The 18364-nt window shown below is 47.0% G+C and overlaps 1 long non-coding RNA gene across 1 annotated transcript in view; it reads right to left on the reverse strand.

Annotated features, from left to right (window-relative positions):
• LOC115088289 overlaps positions 1–18364 on the reverse strand; it is a 50256-nt gene that overhangs the window by 31100 nt on the left and 792 nt on the right. Inside the window, exon 2 of the long non-coding RNA XR_003855743.1 lies at positions 17638–17796. This is a non-coding gene — a long non-coding RNA (uncharacterized LOC115088289). The remainder of the gene's footprint in view (positions 1–17637; positions 17797–18364) is intronic.

An 18364-nucleotide genomic window follows, 5' to 3' on the forward strand; every position in this document is an offset into this window, starting at 1 on the left:
TACAATGGAAAAACTGAAACATCAAGCAATCTACATAACTCGCTTTGCTGAGCTCTAAAAAAAAAAATTTAGAGAGATTGATTCTTAGGGGCAGACTTTCAAAGGGTTACGCACGCAAGATACGCGCGTAACCCCCGAAAAGCTGCCCCTGCGTGGGCCGAGCCTATCTTGCATAGGCTCGGCAGCGCACGCAAGGCCTGGGACGCGCGTATGTCCCGGGGCTTGCAAAAAGGGGGCGGGGCGTGGGCGGTCCGGGGGCGTGGCTTGGCCTGAGCCTCCAGGCACAGCGGCCATTTGCCGCTGTGCCCGGGATCACAGGAGGCAGGCGTAACTTCTTCAACAATGGTAAGGGGGGGGGGGGGGGGGGTTCTAGGTAGGGCTGGGGGGCGGGAGGAAAGTTCAATTTAGGAGTGGCCTCGGAGGGAACGGAGGCAGGCTGCACGGCTCGGCACGCGCAAGTTGCACAATTGTGCACCCCCTTGCGCGCGCCGACCCTGGATTTTACAACATGCGTGCGGCTGCGCACGCATGTTGTAAAATCGGGCATAGACTTGTTTGTGCGAACAAATCTGCGCCCGTATGCAGGTTTAAAAATCTGCCCCTTAGTGTCAAATGGAAACAGAACCTCTCATTATTTTATGTGCCCTGTTAGGGAGATTGCAAACAGAAATGAGAGAAAGATAGAGGTCTTTAAAATCATGAGAGGTCTAGAACGGGTAAATGTGAATCGGTTATTTACTCTTTTGGATATAGAAGGACTAAGGGGCACTCCATGAAGTTAGCATGGGGCACATTTAAAACTAATCGGAGAAAATTATTTTTCAACGCACAATTAAGCTCTGGAATTTGTTGCCAGAGGATGTGGTTAGTGCACTTAGGGGCGGATTTTCAGAGCCCTGCTCGCCTAAATCCGCCCAAAACCGGGCGGATTTAGGCGAGCAGGGCCCTGCGCGCCGGTATGCCTACATTCAAAGAGGCCTACCGGCGCGCGCAGACCCTGGGACTTGCATAAGTCCCGGGGTTTTCGGAGGGGGGCGTGTCGGGGGCAGGCCCGGTCGTCGCGGCGTTTCAGGGGCGTGTCGGCAGCGTTTTGGGGGCGAGTACGGGGGCGTGGCTACGGCCCGGGGCGGTCCGGGGGCGTGACCGCGCCCTCCGTACCCGCCCCCAGGTCGCGGCCCGGCGCGCAGGAGGCCCGCTCGCGCGTGGGGATTTACTTCTCCCTCCGGGAGGCGTAAATCCCCGGAGAAAGGTAAGGGGGGGGTGTAGACAGGGCCGGGCGGGTGGGTTAGGTAAAGGAAGGGAGGGGAAGGTGAGTGGAGGGCGTTAGAGGATTCCCTCCGAGGCCGCTCCGATTTCGGAGCGGCCTTGGAGGGAACGGGGGTAGGCTGCGCGGCTCGGCGCGCGCCGGCTATACAAAATCAATAGCCTTGCGCGCGCCGATCCAGGTTTTTAGCAGATACACGCGGCTCCGCGCGTATCTACTAAAATCCAGCGTACTTTTGTTTGCGCCTGGAGCGCAAACAAAAGTAGGCCTATTCGCGCTGTTTAAAAATCTACCCCTTAGTGTAGCTGGGTTTAAAAAAGGTTTGGATAAGCTCTTGGAGAAGTCCATTACCTGCAATTAATCAAGTTGACTTAGGGAATAGCCACTGCTATTACTGGCATCAGTGTTTGGGTAATTGCCAGGTACTTGTAACCTGGATTGGCCATTGTTGGAAACAGGATGCTGGGCTTGATGGACCCATGGTCTGACCCAGTATGGCAATTTCTATGTTCTTACCAGAAAATAACTTTAAAAAGGAAAGTTAAGAAGAAACAGAAAGGGAGCTAAGAGAAAGCCACGTTAGAGCAGAGACATAAGACAGATTCAAATTACAGACACAAAAAGTTGGAAAATTGTTTAGGTTTGGTGAATATTTATTTCTGTGCTAACTAGTATGAACCAAGAGTACAGGGCAGATGGTATCAGAAGAATTGTTGTTTTATATTTGTGAACAAGGGTAGTGATTGCCCCTCAGGTCAAGCCCTGACCACAGCCCCTCTCAATATCGGAGCTGCCAAGGGAGGACAATTTTTGAGCAAGAGATTTCCAGCCCATGCCATCATATACTACAACAACTTCCTGTCTCTTCCCCATCCTTCCAGTAAAATACCTTATTTACCTTGAAGATTGCAGGGCTGGCAGAAAATAGGGATGTGAATCGGGCTTGGGACTATTGAAAATATCGTACGATATTTTCAAAATAGTCAGAAATCGGGGCTCCCTCAATACGATAGGAAAACCCCACGATATTGTTCGTGGGGGTTTGTGGTAGGAGCACCGGATGGCCCGCGCCATTTTTAAAGTTGGCGCTAGCCATCCAGTGCTCCCTCCATGTGACAGGGGCCGGCCAATGGCATGCATACCCTGTCACATGGTAAGGGCAAAGGCCATCGGCGCCATTTTTATTAGTGGCAGCCGACGGCCCGAGAGCAGGAGATCGCTCCCGGGACCCCCACTGGACCACCAGGTACCTGTAAAATGGTTTTTTTTTTGGGGGGGGGGGGGGGGGGGTCGGGGAGGGGGGGGGAAGCTAAGGGATTAGTTTTAAAGGGTCGGGGTGGGTTTTTTGTTTATCGGCTCAGGCACAGCTGATAAACAAAACCGCGATCGGGCCGGACGAAAAAAAAAAAACCCACATGTGAATCGGAACCGGAATCCGAACCGATTCCGGTTCAGATTCACATCTCTAGTAGAAAAGGGCAGTTATATCCAATAAGAGACAACAGTTATCTCTAGGGTTTCCAAGCTGAGCCCACATGCATCACATGCAGCTGTGGCCCTGGCGCTGGGGAGATGCTAACTGCTGGGCTACGAGGACTCTTGCGTGGAGTCTGCAGGCATGGGAAGGATTCCACCCTGGAATATATGAGTGGTGGGGAAACTGCAAGGGATGGGGGAGGTAGGAGCAGTTCCAGAAGAGAGATAGATGTGCCTGCACTCAGGGAGAGCAGAGCAGGGAAGTGACCTAAGCCTGTGAAGGAGGGGGGGATCACAAACAGAGATGAGCTGAGCCTGACAATGAAGGGAAGCCTAACATGCTGAGGAGGAGTGAGAGATGGAGAGCTGCAAAGAGGTGGCTGAACCAAGCCTTACAGAAGAGGAACGTTGGCTAAGGACCTAGGAGAGACCTGCTGAGAAGTGAAGGGATGGGAAAAGGAACTGGGATGAGAACAGCTAAAGGTAGCTGAAGGGAAAATGGGGAGCAGTGAAAAGTAAGGGAATGTAGGCAGAGGGGTATTAAACGCCCTGCCCCAAATATAAATGTCAAAGTATGGCCATGCAGGAGGAGGAGAATTAAAGTACAGCAGGAGTAAGGAGGGGAGGGGGCAAGGAAGAAGCGATTTGAAGAATGGGAGAAAAAAGGAAGAGATGAGAGTGGTAGGGATAGACAAGGGTTGATGGGGGACAGACTGTGGTGTGATGAGTTGTCTGAAGGAAAAGGTAGGAAACTTGTGAGGGATGAGTTGGGGGTTGGATAGAAGAATTACTAGTGGGACTCTGAGTCCTTCCCTAGCTTTTGTTTTGGTCACATGAGTCTTCCCCATGTCCACATTACCTGCTCTTCTCTGGACAGTTAAATGCCAGCTGATCAGTCATGCTCATGACCCATTATGTTCTGTGTTTTATTTTTCTGCTAGGGGTGGTTTAATTTGTGTTGAGTTCAGCACCCCAATTATTTTCAAAAGTCAGCTTCTGATATTGCTCAGTGTACCACAATGTTGAACTGCTGGCTTTAAAGGCCACCTATGGACTTGAAGTGTTTCTGGCCATGGATGAATGCTATTTGTCACAAATGTCTTTGTAAAATAAGTGGATTTTTGCCTTCTGTTTCTTATACCTTGCTTGATTGCTTGCCATTTGAAAAACACCACATTGCAGATCCATATTCTGTAAACCCTTGGGAGATTCTGCTGTCAAATAAAAGATTTTTGCTTTAATTCCTAGACAAATTAGTGGATTATCTCGCTCTGTTGGAGAAAAGGAAAAAATAAAAAAAGTAGCATTTATTCCTTGTTTTTTTTTTCTCAGCGCGCATGTTATAAAATCGGGCATACATTTGTGTGCACCGGGTAGCGTGTACAAATATACGCTGCACGCGTACATTTTAAAATCTGCCCCTATATTTTAATTGGCTTAATAGCATCCCCAGGTACATTATCAAGACTATTAGCTTCTCCTTTAAAGAATGGTTTATTGTTCAATCACTTGCTTATAATACATCAAAACAAACAGGAGAGCCCAAAATTAACTTTTTCACACGTTTACAATAAACTAACAATTTAAATCATTTTTATTACAAAAAATGTTTATATTTGAAAATCACTAATATATCTTACATTAAGTTATGTATATAGAACTTGTTCCTATATTAAATTTATACAAAGTTACCCCATGCATTCTTTTCTTCATCTCTTCATTTCTCTAGCCTTTAGGGATTGTTGCGTCCGTTGGTCTTCGGCGGCTTCGCCCCGCCTACCTCTCTCTACTTGCGGCTCCTCCCGCTCACCTTGGACTGATAGCCGCCGCAGCGTCTGCTTGCCGACCTCTCCGGTGTCCCCGGACCAGCTTTGGTGCTGCCTCCCACCATGCTCCTTCAAGGTACCTCTAGGGCGCGCACGCCGCCCTCATCTTTATTTCCACGTTGGCGCGAACCTCAGGGGTGTCCCCCTGTTCTGACGTCACAACTCCAGGGTATATCTGCCTACTGCATTTGCTAGCTCTTGAGTTAGCAACAGGAATCGTACGGATGGGATTCGCTCTTCGTTCCTAAGCTACTCTGCCACTCCAGCTCTAACTGGAACTCTTACTACCCTTTGGGGTCACTAACGGGATACCCGCTCCTCGGGGGCCTCTCTGCTTCTTTCAGGTGCTATCAGGAAACTGGTACTCGCTCCTCGAGGGCCCATTTTCCCTGTGTCGCTGCCTGCAACTTCTACCTTCTACTTGGAAGAACTAACTACAGTCATCATCTGTGAGTACAGAAACATCTCTCTCTACAGTACTGCTTTGCCGGAATCAGGTACTCGCTCCTCTAGGGCCTGCCCTCTCCTCCGGTGCCAGACCTCTCGTCTAGTGGAATCTCTGCTACTGCTAGTGAGTACAATGCTACCGAGTTTCTCTGCTCTAAGGGACCAGGTATTCGCTCCTCGAGGGCCTGCTCTCCCTGTCTCGGAGCTCTTCTATTCTACTTGGGACTCTGAATGCTAATTCTACTGTGTGCTCATAAACTTTCAGTCTCTTTCCACTACAGCACTGCTTACAGAGGATCCGTTTCCAGCGTTCTGTGAGAGATGTGCCCAGCCTGGCTCTACAACCACTACTCACTACTGCCCCCTCTGGTGGTTCCATATACTGTTTAATAAAAGATTCAAAATCTGTGTTTGTCTGGCCGGAGTTTAACCTGACAATGTGGTCCCTCACGGGACTGCCCCCCCCGTGGGCTTGATCAGCTGCCACAGTGTCCAAGGATCCACCCAAACACCAATAACCATGACAGGATCCAGTGTTTATCCCATACATTTTTTAATTTGTTTACTGTTTTTGTCCTCACCACCTCTCTCCTTCTCCGTGAAGAAATATTTCCTGATATTGGTTCTGAGTTGTTCCCCTGCAGTTTCATTTCATGTCCCCTAGTTCTACTGTTAGATTTCCAACAGAAAAGATTTGAAGATTGTGCATCATTAAAACCTTTCAGGTATCTGAAGATCTGTATCATATGTCCCCTGCACCTCCTCTCTTTCAGAGTATACATATTTAGATCCTTCAGCCTCTCCTCTTAAGTCTTTTGATACCAACCCCACACCATTTTGGTTACCCTTTTTTGGATCGCCTCCATCCTGACTCTATCGGAAATCTGAAAAGATCTGGCGCAAGGATCCCTCACAAACGCACCTGGCACAATTTAAATCCTCCCTAAATCTCTATAGTGACAAACTTAACAAGACAAAGCGAGACTTCTATGCCAACAAAATTCATCAATTCCAATACAACCCTAAAGTATTATACGATTACGTGAATTCTCTCACTAAAACAGCCACCCCTCACATCCCTGATGTAGTAGCCAAATCCAAATGTGAAGAACTTGCCACATTCTTCCAAACCAAAGTGGATAATTTGCTATCCAAGTTCTCTTCCTCTGCCAATCCTACCAACCACTTCGAATCTGACATCAATCAAACAAAAACCAGTAATTACACCAATGCCCTCTCCTCCCTAGACTGCACTTCATCATTAGAAATAGAAACCTTTATCAAGAAAGCCAAACCTTCCACCCACCCATCTGACACCATACCCACTAAACATCTTCTTACAATACCCAACATCATTGCCAAACCTTTAACAAAAATCATCAACCTATCCATTAGCTCTGGACAGGTGCCGCTTCCCCTGAAGCAGGCAATAGTCAAACCTATTCTAAAGAAGCCCAAACTTGACCCTTCTGATCCAGCTAATTATCGCCCCATATCCAATCTTCCATTCATCTCTAAACTACTTGAAAAAACTGTCAACAAGCAACTCACAGAATACCTAGAAGAAAATCATATCCTGGCCTCCGCACAATACGGTTTTCGAAAATCTCATAGCACTGAAACTCTTACTTTCCCTGACAGACCACATTATCAAAGGATTTGAGAAAGGGCAATCATACATTCTTGCCTTCCTTGACATCTCCTCCGCATTCGACACCGTTAGCCATCCCATTCTCCTACAGCGGCTAACTGAAATCGGTATTACAGGTGTTGCCCACAATTGGTTCAACTCCTACCTTAGTAATAGAGATTACAAAATCCAGCTAGGAAATCACGTATTCAAGGCCATCCCCCTCAACCGAGGTGTCCCTCAGGGATCCTCCCTATCCTCAACCCTATTCAATATTTACATTCTGCCCCTCTGTTACTTCCTCTCCAGTCTAAACCTCCCTCATTACATATATGCTGATGATGTTCAGCTGCTTATACCCATCACTGACTCCCTATCAAAAACCATGGACTTCTGGAATGAAACCCTCCATTCCATTAACAATCTCCTGTCCTCCATCCACCTTGCTCTTAATACCAATAAAACTGAAATTATGCTCATCTCACCCCAAAGCCAACCGATCCTCCCCCCTTTTCCTCAGTTCCAATTTGCTCAACAAGTCCGTGATCTGGGTATCATTCTTGATGGTCACGTCACACTAAAGAAATTCATAAATAACATTCTAAAAGACGGCTTCTTTAAACTCCACACACTAAAAAAACTCAAACCCTTATTACATCCCCCCGATTTCCGTACAGTTCTCCAAACCACAATCTTCGCCAAAACCGACTACTGCAATTCCCTACTCCTCGGCCTACCTAACAATGCCATCCATCCCATTCAAATCTTACAAAACACCACAGCCCGGATCTTGACCAATTTACGTAGACATGACCATATTACACCTGTTCTAAAAGACCTACATTGGCTTCCAATAGCCTCCCGCATACAATATAAGGCTCTCTCTCTCATCCACAAAGCCCTATACAATCCCGAAATGAACTGGTTCAATGAATCCTTCCGTTTTCACCAGTCTAATAAGCCCACCAGACTAGCACATCTCGCAACCATGCCTATCCCCTCTCCTAAACTCTATAAACTCACTTCCACAAGAGCCCGTGCACTATCGATAACCGGGCCGACCCTCTGGAACAAAATGCCTGTTGAACTACGGCAAGAAGAATGCCTCAAATCTTTCAAGTGGAAGCTCAAGACCTGGCTCTTTGCAAAAGCATACACTTAATTTTTCACTATACCTCACCACTGTCCCCACTCTCCACACTCCTCCCCTGTTTCCCATTCTACCGCCCCTCTCTCCCCTCCCTTTTTCTCTGCCACCTTCTTTTCTTTCTCTCTGCCCCCCTCTTTCCTTGCTCTCCTCCCTTCTCTTCCCCATCTTATCTCCTAGCCTGATTAAAATTAACCTCATAGTTTTCTTTCTTTTGTACATATGTATATAATTGCAAACTTTGTTTATAATTTTATTGCAAAACTTCCCATGTTATTGTTCCCCCCTCTCGTTAATGCCTTGTTATCATGTTTTTACTGTTCAATGTAAAGCGCCATGCCGTGCGTTTGTTTTTGCGTTACAATGTGAACCGATATGATATCCTGGATGAATGTCGGTATATAAAAATTTTAAATAAATAAATAAATAAATAAATAAATAAATATCCTTTTTGAGATACGGTCTCCCAGATTGAATACAGGTGAAGCCTCACAAAGTCCAGCATTCTTCTGGCTTTAGCTATCATCTTGTCACATTGCTTTACCACCATCAGAATGCCAGACACCATTACCCCAAGGTCCCTCTCCCAGTCCGTGCACATTAGTCTTTCACTCCCCATCACATACAGCTCTCTTTATTACTGCACCCAGATGCAGGATTCTGCACTTCCTGGCACTGAATCTATGCTGCCAAGTCTTCAACCACTCAAGTTTTCTTAAATCACTTTTTGTTCTCTCTACTTCTTCAGGCGTGACCACTCTGTTGCAGATCTTATTAGGGATGTGCATTCATTTTAGATGAAATAGGAAATATAGACGATATTTCCTATTTTGTCGTGGTTCGGGGGGGGGGGGGCACTGAAACAATAGGAAAACCCACAAAATTGTGTGTGGTTTTCTTATCGTTTTGGGGGGGGGGGGGGGGGAGAAAGGGTACACAGAAAAAAAACCCCCAAACCCACCCCAACCCTTCAGATCTAATTATTTACAATCCCCCACCCTCCCGACCCCCCCAAAACTTGCCTAAAGTCTCTGGTGGTCCAGCGGGGGTCCCGGGAGTGATGTCCCCCTCTCGGGTCGTTGGCTGCCACTAATCAAAATGGCGCCGATGGCCCTTTGCCCTTACCATGAGACAGAGGCTATCAGTGCCATTGGCCGGCCCCTGTCACATGGTAGGAACAATGGATGACCCGCGCCATTTTTTAAGATGGCACCGGCTGTCCATTGCTCCTACCATGTGAAAGAGGCTGGCCAATGGCACTGATAGCCCCTGTCACATGGTAAGGGCAAAGGGCCACCGGCGCCATTTTGTTTACTGGCAGCCGACGGCCCAAGAGCCGGAGTTTGCTCCTGGGACCCTGCTGGACCACCAGGGACTTTAGGCAAGTTTTGGGGGAGTCGGGAGGGTGGGGGATTGTAAATAATTAAATCTGAAGGATCGGGACAGCCAAAAAAAAACAAACAGTCAGAACCGTGGGAAAAGAAATTTCCCACGGGTCTACGAAAAAGAAACCGGAAATGATTACTGGTATGATACACATCTCTAGATCTCGTTATCATCCACAAATAGGCAAAATTTACCTTCTATCCCTTCTGCAATGTCATTCACAAAAATATTGAACAAAACCAGTCCTAAAACAGATCCTTGTGGCACTCCCCTTAACACCGTTCTCTCTTCAGAGTAGGTTCCATTTACCATTGCACACTGTCTCCTGTCAATCAACCAGTTTATAACCCTCTCTACCACCTTGCTGCCGACTCCCAAGCTTCTCATTTTATTCGTGAGCCTCCTATGTGAAACCAAATCAAACGTTTTGCTGAAATTCAAGTAAATCACATCAAACACTCTTATTTGATCCAATTCTCTAGTTACCCAAAATAATCAATCAGATATGTCTAACAGGTGAATCCCCGGGTGAATCTATACTGCTTCAGGTCCAGCAACCCATTAGTTTGTATATAGTTCAATATCCTTATGGGCTCTGACATTTACAGTCTGAGGTACTGCTACGCAGACAGAAGGGAAAAATCACTAGACTGTTTCTAAAGCATATCAAGCACTGTCTGAACTTTCAAGAAGGCTCATCATCCAGTAAAATGTTGCTGGCAATACATTTTTATGGGTTATCATAAGGCTTAGGGATAAATTCATGGAGCAGCAATTGCTACCCTTAAGAGAAACATGGGATAATTACAGCATAGCAGATACTACCATAAGAAGCTTGCTGGGCAGACTGGATGAATCATTTGCTCCTTTTCTGCCATTATTACTATGTTACTATGTTCAGCAAAGTTTCCATTCATTTTCCCCATCACCGAGGTGAGGCTCATCGGCCTGTGGTTTCTAGCCTCTTCTCTGCTAAGGTGATGTGTGTTTTCTACACACAACCCCAGATAAAGAAAAAACAAAGAGAAACCCAATTATTCTACCATAACATCCAAAACTACTCCCGGTTTTCCTCTCCCCCATACACCTCACAGTGTTCCAGAGAAGCAAAAAGTCACTCTTGTCTTCAGGACCTAAGTTCCAATATGTTCAAGAAGAGCTATGAGCCCTCTGAGGTAGAATCTGTAGCTACAAATCCCAGATCTTCAGAAAGATGCATTTCTTCAATGTCACATCTATTATTTCAACATATTTTTCCATAAGGCAAACCTGATGCAAGGTAGACCTGATGCAAGGCATTCCTCCACTGTGTCATACTCCGTGAATCCAGAAGTAGGCAATTCTTTAGGATACAGGTTTTACCAGTACCATTGGGGGATTTTTTTTTTTTTTTTTTAAACGGTCCCATGTAGCATTTGTCCATGCCCTTGTGTGCTTTCCCTGCAGCATAGGTTTCAAAAATTTCAGAAAGCACGCCAAACTGCCCCTTCAGAGAGAATATGATCTGGAGCCTTGTAGAATTCAGCCAAAATATCTGCAACATAAATTCCACATTTTTCCTAAATAACTAAGTAGTAGAGCATTTCCTAGACCAGGGAAGAACTGCAGTCACCTTCTATCAATGCAATTGTTACTCTCTCTACCCCTAAGCTGGTTTCATTTCTCATATCCCTCTCTCTCTATAATATGGATGGAGAGAGAGAGTGAGAGAGAGAGAGCTGTTGGATTCCTGGTCTGGCATTAAAGTCTCTAGTCTTGGCAACCAATCAGCTCTTGAACCAGTTGCTAAGTCATGTGACAAGCATACTGCCAGCCAGTTTTAGACACAGACATAGTCTCTCAGGCTCAAACACCTACACATACTCTTTCAGACATTCACTTTGTCTGTGTCTGAGAGAGGGTAAGTGACAGTGTCTCTCTCTCTCAGACACAGACATCCATACACACACTCTTGCTATCAGCGTATGGAGGTTGTTACGACTATCCAATCCGGGAAGTGGATCCTTGGGCCGGCCGGCCAGGAAGCACGACCGGGAGGCAGAACACACACTGGGCTGACGAGCTTCACCTGGAAACCCGTGATTCCTCCAGAGGAGCTGTAGGAACCCGGGTCGCTAGGGCTTAGGCGTCTTCACCCTGGAAGTCCGAGGTCCCCCCAGGAGGAGCCCATAGGGACCCGGACCGCTGGGACTTAGGCGAAGTACTGATGAACCCAGGAAGAGTGTGAACCGGAGTCAGGACTGGCTGCAAACAGGCAAAGTGAAGTCACGAAGCTGAGTCAGGAATGGAGGCTGGCAGCGGAGACGGAGTCACGGACCGGAGTCGAGGCGGGCGGCAGTCAAGCAGGGTCGGAGTCACAGGCAGAAATCAGGGCAGGCGGCAAACTGGCAAAGTCACGAGCTGGAATCAAGGCAGGCGGCAAACAGGAACCAACGATTAAGCAAGCAGAATACAAGGCAGGCAGGCAGGAATCAGGAACCGACAGGAGGCAACTGGCACTTCAGAAAGTGACCTCGTTGCTAGGCAAAGATAGAATCCCCGGGCTCCGTATAAATCCCCCTTACTGGCGTCTGACGTCATCAGGAGGCGGACTCTGACATCCGGGGCTGCACCAATAAAACGACGGTCCTCACGCGCACGCGCGTGGCACTCCAAGGGGGCGGAGTCTTCGGCGGCGTCTCCCTCGTGGAGACGCCGCTGCCATGCGGCTTGGGAGGCCCAGGAACCGGCGGTTTTCAGCCGCTGCCACGCGGCTCGAGAGGCTCGGGGACCGGCGAATCGCGGCGCCTCAGAAGGAGGTAAGGGCCCGGTCACTGCCCCAGTGACCGGAATCGCAACAGAGGTATCATAGAGAAATTGTGTGTGTGGTTGTCTGTGTCAGAGAAAAAGGAAAACCCACACACGCTCTGACCCACACATTCCATGGTTGTGCTGCTGCTCATATGTTCACACAGTGAGTGCCCCCTGCTCCAGTACTGCTCCATCATTATGCAAACAGTTTTTGCTTGCTTGCAAGCCTTCCCTAGTCTGCAGAAGCCCTCTCCCTTTCCCCATTTCCACCTCCACCCCTTCTTGGCACTCCCAGTCCAGGAGACTCACTGGTTCCACAGCCAGCCGACCCTTTCAGCCCAGCAAACAGAAACCTCCCCAACACTGCACAGGCACTTCCTCTTGGCTCACCCCATCCCTGTGACTGGAGCTTGCCTCCACTTCTCTGTGCCCCTGCCACCACTCCAATGCATTCCCCATTGATTGTGTGCTACAGTCTCTTCTGCTTTTATGGTTCCCCGGGCTCTGCACTGCCTATCTACTCAAGGGAAGGGAAGGGAAGAGAAGTGGGGAGACCAGACATGATCCATGGCTGGTCCTCCAGGGCTTAAAAAGAAAAATTAATCCCGGGCGAAACTGGGGAGAACCACAACAGCCAAAGCAGCACAGCTCCAGCATATCACTAACAATATATACATTATATTTACAGGCACCTCTGTGACGCCAACCAGAAAACCCTGCAAAAACATAAAAAATAAGAGACACACTTGGATCCCCTGTTACATTAAGCCTATGGTAACAGGTTAGGTGTGGGCACAGCTCTCAGAAAGTCTTAAGTAAACTGAATTACAATTAAAATAAATTAAACATCCAATGCCAAAACAGCACTAACAGCCAGGATTCAAACAATGACAACCCTACCTATGAAAAGGCAATGCTACAAATATTATACCAGGCCCGAACACCAATACACCTCCCATTTAGAAAACAGAACAAGCTAAGCTGCTATAGATCCCTACACAGAAAATGCATGCTAGCAGAATACCTCACCTCAGTCACACATGCAGAACACAGATACAGATAGAGAATAAAGAGATCATAAAAAGTAATGTGCCTACAAAAACTGAATTAGAACCCACAACAAGCCAGATCCTGTATGCAAAGCAACAGTGGAAAAAGAGAAACATTACCATGCCTCATAAAAATTCAAATGAAATCAAGAAATATAAATCAGCAACAGTAAAGCCATATTAACAAAAATAAAGATTTCAAAACAGCTGAGCATCCAATAATTAAAAACTCATCAAAATTAAAAAAATTCCCAAAAACCAATAACAAATTTTAAGACACAACAGATAACATCCAATAAATAAAACCAATAAGAATTTAAAAATCCCCCACTTTCTATACTTTCCAATCACCCTGAGATTCTTCTGGATTAGTGGGAGCAAGGAAGTGCCCAAACTTTCTCTTCCTTCATACACATATGCTGGCGCACACACACACTCCCTTGCATCCGCTGACACATCCACCCACACACGCTCCCTTGCATCCGCTGACACATACACACACGCGCGCTCCCTTGCATCCGCTGACACATCCACCCACACGCGCGCTCCCTTGCATCCGCTGACACATCCACCCACACGCACTCCCTTGCATCCGCTGACACATACACACACGCGCTCCCTTGCATCCGCTGACACATCCACCCACACGCGTGCTCCCTTGCATCCGCTGACACATACACACACACGCGCGCTCCCTTGCACCCGCTGACACATCCGCCCACACGCACGCTCCCTTGCACCCGCTGACACATCCGCCCACACGCACGCTCCCTTGCACCCGCTGACACAGCCACACACACACACACGTGCTCCCTTGCACCCGCTGACACATCCACACACCCGCGCTCCCTTGCATCCGCTGACACATCCACCCACACGCGCGCTCCCTTGCATCCGCTGACACATCCACCCACACGCGCGCTCCCTTGCACCCGCTGACACATCCACCCACACGCGCGCTCCCTTGCACCCGCTGACACATCCACCCACATGCGCGCTCCCTTGCATCCGCTGACACATACACCCACACACGCGCTCCCTTGCATCCGCTGCCACAACCACATACAAAGCTCCTTTGTACACTCCCACTCTCTCTTCTCTTATGCAGCCTCTAAATATATTTAAAAAATTGTACTTACATTGGTGGTCAGGAGGGATCAAAGCAGGACTACTAGCTGATGTGGGCAGAAAGGCCTGATGGAGGATGGGTGGGAGAGATCGAAAGGGTTATGTTTTGCCACAGCACCAACATAAGGGGGGGGCCGTCGCCTGAAATCAATGAAGAGCTTTCAGTTGTGGTGAGGTAGCAGTGGGAGGTCTGCTGTTACCTCCCGCAGTAGAGAGAGAGACGGGCTGGTGTGAGAGAAGGCTGCAGGAGGGTTTCCCACTACTGCGGGGTGATGAGGAGATGAGGGGGGAGCACTCCCACAGCTATCTGTGATGCCATAGGGAAATGAAAAAAAAAATCAAAAAATGCAGATGTGATTGCAGCTGCAGGGCGACTGAAGAGAAGCAGAAGCCTACGAAGCTGCGGGAAAAGCAAGAGAAATGAGCAGAGAGCCTCGAGGCTCCCACTCTACCACAGCTGCTGCGGGACCTAGTATTGCTCATACGGTTCTTCAGGCATGGGACCACTGCGATCAACACAAGTCATGTGACTGGCCTGACCGGCCCACCGGGGCATGCCCGAAGCCCTGATTGATAAAGCAGTACAGTGGTGGATTGGCCTAACTTAAGGCATTGCCCTTTAACCTTTCCATAAGCACTGAACTCCTCCACCAAGGGCTCCAGTGGGTTCTGAGAACTCTCTATATTTGCCATAAGTCATCAGCAAATGCTGCTATCTTGAACTGCTGTATCCCAGCCCTTTCTATTGGTATACCTAAGATACCCTCGTTCCCCCAAATTCTCCTGAGCAATTGCTCAAGAGAAAGAATAAAAAGTAGTGATGACGAGGAGCATCCTGGAGGAGCATCCTCTGTAACTCGACAAAAGGAGACTGCAACCCCACCTGACTAACACAGAGGCCACAGGCTTGTTGTATAGGACTTTTACCACCTCTAGAAAGCAATCCTCTATCTCTATGGCTCGAAGCACTGCCCACATGAAAGACCACCCCACATGGTAAAAAGCTTTTTCAACATCAAAACTTAACACCACCTCCTACTGCTTTCAATAGATGCTAAAATTCTGCAGATTTTCTAGCTTAAATTTCAGCTTCCATTGTGTTGACTCGATCCTCTGCACCAGACACCCAGATCTCTACTTCCTGCAATCTATGTAGCTCATCAAATTTCCCATACATTTTTTTCAAACTTTGCCTCTAAGATTGCCGCTACTGCAATTGCTGTTTCACTCACTGCCGGGTCTCTGGCCTCTGGGGGGAGGGGGGGGGGGGAATAACTTGCAGATCCCATCATTTTCCCAACTCCTACCTTAGACCGCTCTTTGATTTTAACTGTGATTTAGAAGCCATAGCGGGTCAGTTCATGAAGTAGTAAAATCTTTGTGGAGCCCAAAACACCTGTCACACACTATTGTTCGCCGTTTCACTCATTTTATTGCGGTTACTGTATAAAATAAGCAAAATAGGAAAGAGGGTTCCCAAAGCACTACAGGAACATGCCCTGCACCTCACATCCTGTCACGTGATCTCTCTGTAAATTTGTTTTAAAGCAGTAATTCTGATTGGATACCTGCTGTTTTCTCCATGAAGAAATCTATTGCTTTGTTGCAGTGAATCATGATTGGAAGGGTAGACAGTATGGGAAGGCAGGATCCTAGGAGTTTAATGGTCTGGTGTAGCTCTCTGGGCAAGTTAGGGAATAGCCAGTGCTATTAATTGCATCAGTAGCATGGGTTCTTCTTAGTGTTTGGGTAATTGCCAGGTTCTTGTGGCCTGGTTTTGGCCACTGTGGGAAACAGGATGCTGGGCTTGATGGACCCTTAGTCTGATCCAGCATGGCAATTTCTTATGTTCTTAAGTTCTCTGTCTGATTGTTTTTGTATAATACACCTTATTTGCCTCATTCATAACCATGCAGTAAGTCACATGGTGGGGTCTGCATTTGGTTTTGTCTAGGTCAGATTCCTATTTGTGCCATTTTCGTTCTACAAATCTGCAAATTATTATGAACCCAAAACAAGATGAAATCTGCCTTGTTAAAGTTTGATGGGAACTAATTCCCAAGTTATTATGTACCCCATTAACAGGCCGATACAGTACAGTTAATAAGCTCTTTTGAGTGAGCACATACAGCCAAATAGAAAAGTACTTACGCACTATGCAATAATTTATTAACCTACAATAATTATTTATTAACCTACAATAATAATTTATTAACCTACAATAATAATAATAATACAATAATAATAATAATAATAATAATAATAAATTAACCTACAATAATAAAACCTACAATAATTTATTAACCTAACTTTTTTCTTCTGTCACTTTCCCCCCTCCTTGTTTCCTCTTTTACCCTTTTGTAAATATGTTATTTTAATTTTAGTTTAAATCTTTATTTCCCCTACCTTTCCTTTACTCCCTAGTTATAATGTTTCAATTGTATTATGTTAAACATGTTCGATGTAAAGCGCCGCCACAGGCACTAGTTTCATGTTACGCTGTGAACCGATGTGATATCATTGATGAATGTCGGTATATAAAACTTTTAAATAAATAAATAAAAATAAATAAATATGCATTCTGACTTGCGCATATCCAGGAATAGAGGATCAATATAATTTGTAATTTCTTCGGGGAGCACAATGCTGGAACTTTAACCCCTGAGACTGAGTGGAGTGAAAGATAACTGATATTTCTGGTGGCCAATGTTATTTTGTTGTTGTGCACAATGTGGTAGTGTCTAGTTGCTTCTATCACACTGGGCACGACAACAGAATAACATTGGCTACCAGAAATACGAGCTTTTAATTCATCTCATACCCATGAGTTAAATTTCTAACATTACGAAATCGTATTTTAGCAATCTGCTCTTTAATGCGCCTTCCTGCATTGCTGGAGAACAGCTACTATACACTTGCTCTTTAGCGCAAATTTTTTTTTTATACGCTTAAAAACCCTGTTAAATACCAGAGTTAAATTACAGTGAACAATGTGTAGTAAAACCCGTATTAAGATCAGCGTGCCTTATTACATCGACCGCTCTTTGAATGAGGGGGCCCACTGAAAGGACATTCGCGATGGATTGGTGTTAGTGCAGCTGATAAAGTCTTAAGAGAAACTGCAGTACTTTTGCCTAGAAAGCATGGAGAAATCTCAAAAGTTCTCTGCAAATTCCAAAGTGGAGAGCACGTTCATTCTTCAGAGCTGGAAGGCTTCGATTTCATAGTAGATTATTAGGTTTCTGCAGAGCAGTGTAAGTGAAGTGTGCTCCCCGAAGAAATTACAAATTATATTGATCCTTTATTCCTGGATATGCGAACCCAGGCTTGGTCAAGCTAACAGCATTTTCTTGCTACTGGCAGCTGTAGTAGTGAAGTGAATCAATGAAAGCCGTGATGAAATGGGGTAGACACTGCATTAGGTACCGAGATGACCGGTATGAAACAAAGTTAACAAGCAAATTTCAGGCAGAAAAAGTCAGGTTCACCAGTACCTTCCAGACAGAAATGAGTAGGTGCCTAATCTCGCGCTCTCAGGCAGTGACGTTTGCTCCTCCTATCGCGCAGCCCGAGTTCCCGGGAGCCAGAAGCCCAGCAGCGTCAGTTTTTACAGCAGAACGCAGTGTTGCCAGGTTTTCATAAAAGAACAAGCACTTTTTTTCCAAAAAAACAAGCCCAAAACACATGAGATTGAAACTTTTTATTTTTTATAGCCTTTAATGCCCTCACATACTCATTCCCCTCTCCCCACCCCCCTCTAAGCACATCTCCTGCCCCCCACACACTGATTCCCCCCTCTGAGCACATCTCTGGCCCTCATATACTCATTCCCCTCTCCCCACCCCCCTCTAAGCACATCTCTGGCCCCCCACACACTGATTCCCCCCTTCGAGCACATCTCTGGCCCTCACATACTCATTCCCCTCTCCCCACCCCCCTCCAAGCACATCTCTGGCCCCCACACTCTCATTCCCCCCTCCCTAACCCCTCCGAGCACATCTCTGGCCCTCACATACTCATGCCCCTCTCCCCAACCCCCTCCAAGCACATCCCTGGCCCCCACACTCTCATTCCCCCCCTCCCTAACCCTCCGAGCACATCTCTGGCCCTCACATACTCATGCCCCTCTCTCCCCAACCCCCTCCAGCACATCCCTGAGCCCCACACTCTCATTCCCCCCCCCCGTTCCCTCCCCTAACCCCTCCGAGCACATCTCTGGCC

Source organism: Rhinatrema bivittatum, chromosome 3 (assembly GCF_901001135.1).
Source record: "Rhinatrema bivittatum chromosome 3, aRhiBiv1.1, whole genome shotgun sequence".
NCBI lineage: Eukaryota > Metazoa > Chordata > Amphibia > Gymnophiona > Rhinatrematidae > Rhinatrema > Rhinatrema bivittatum.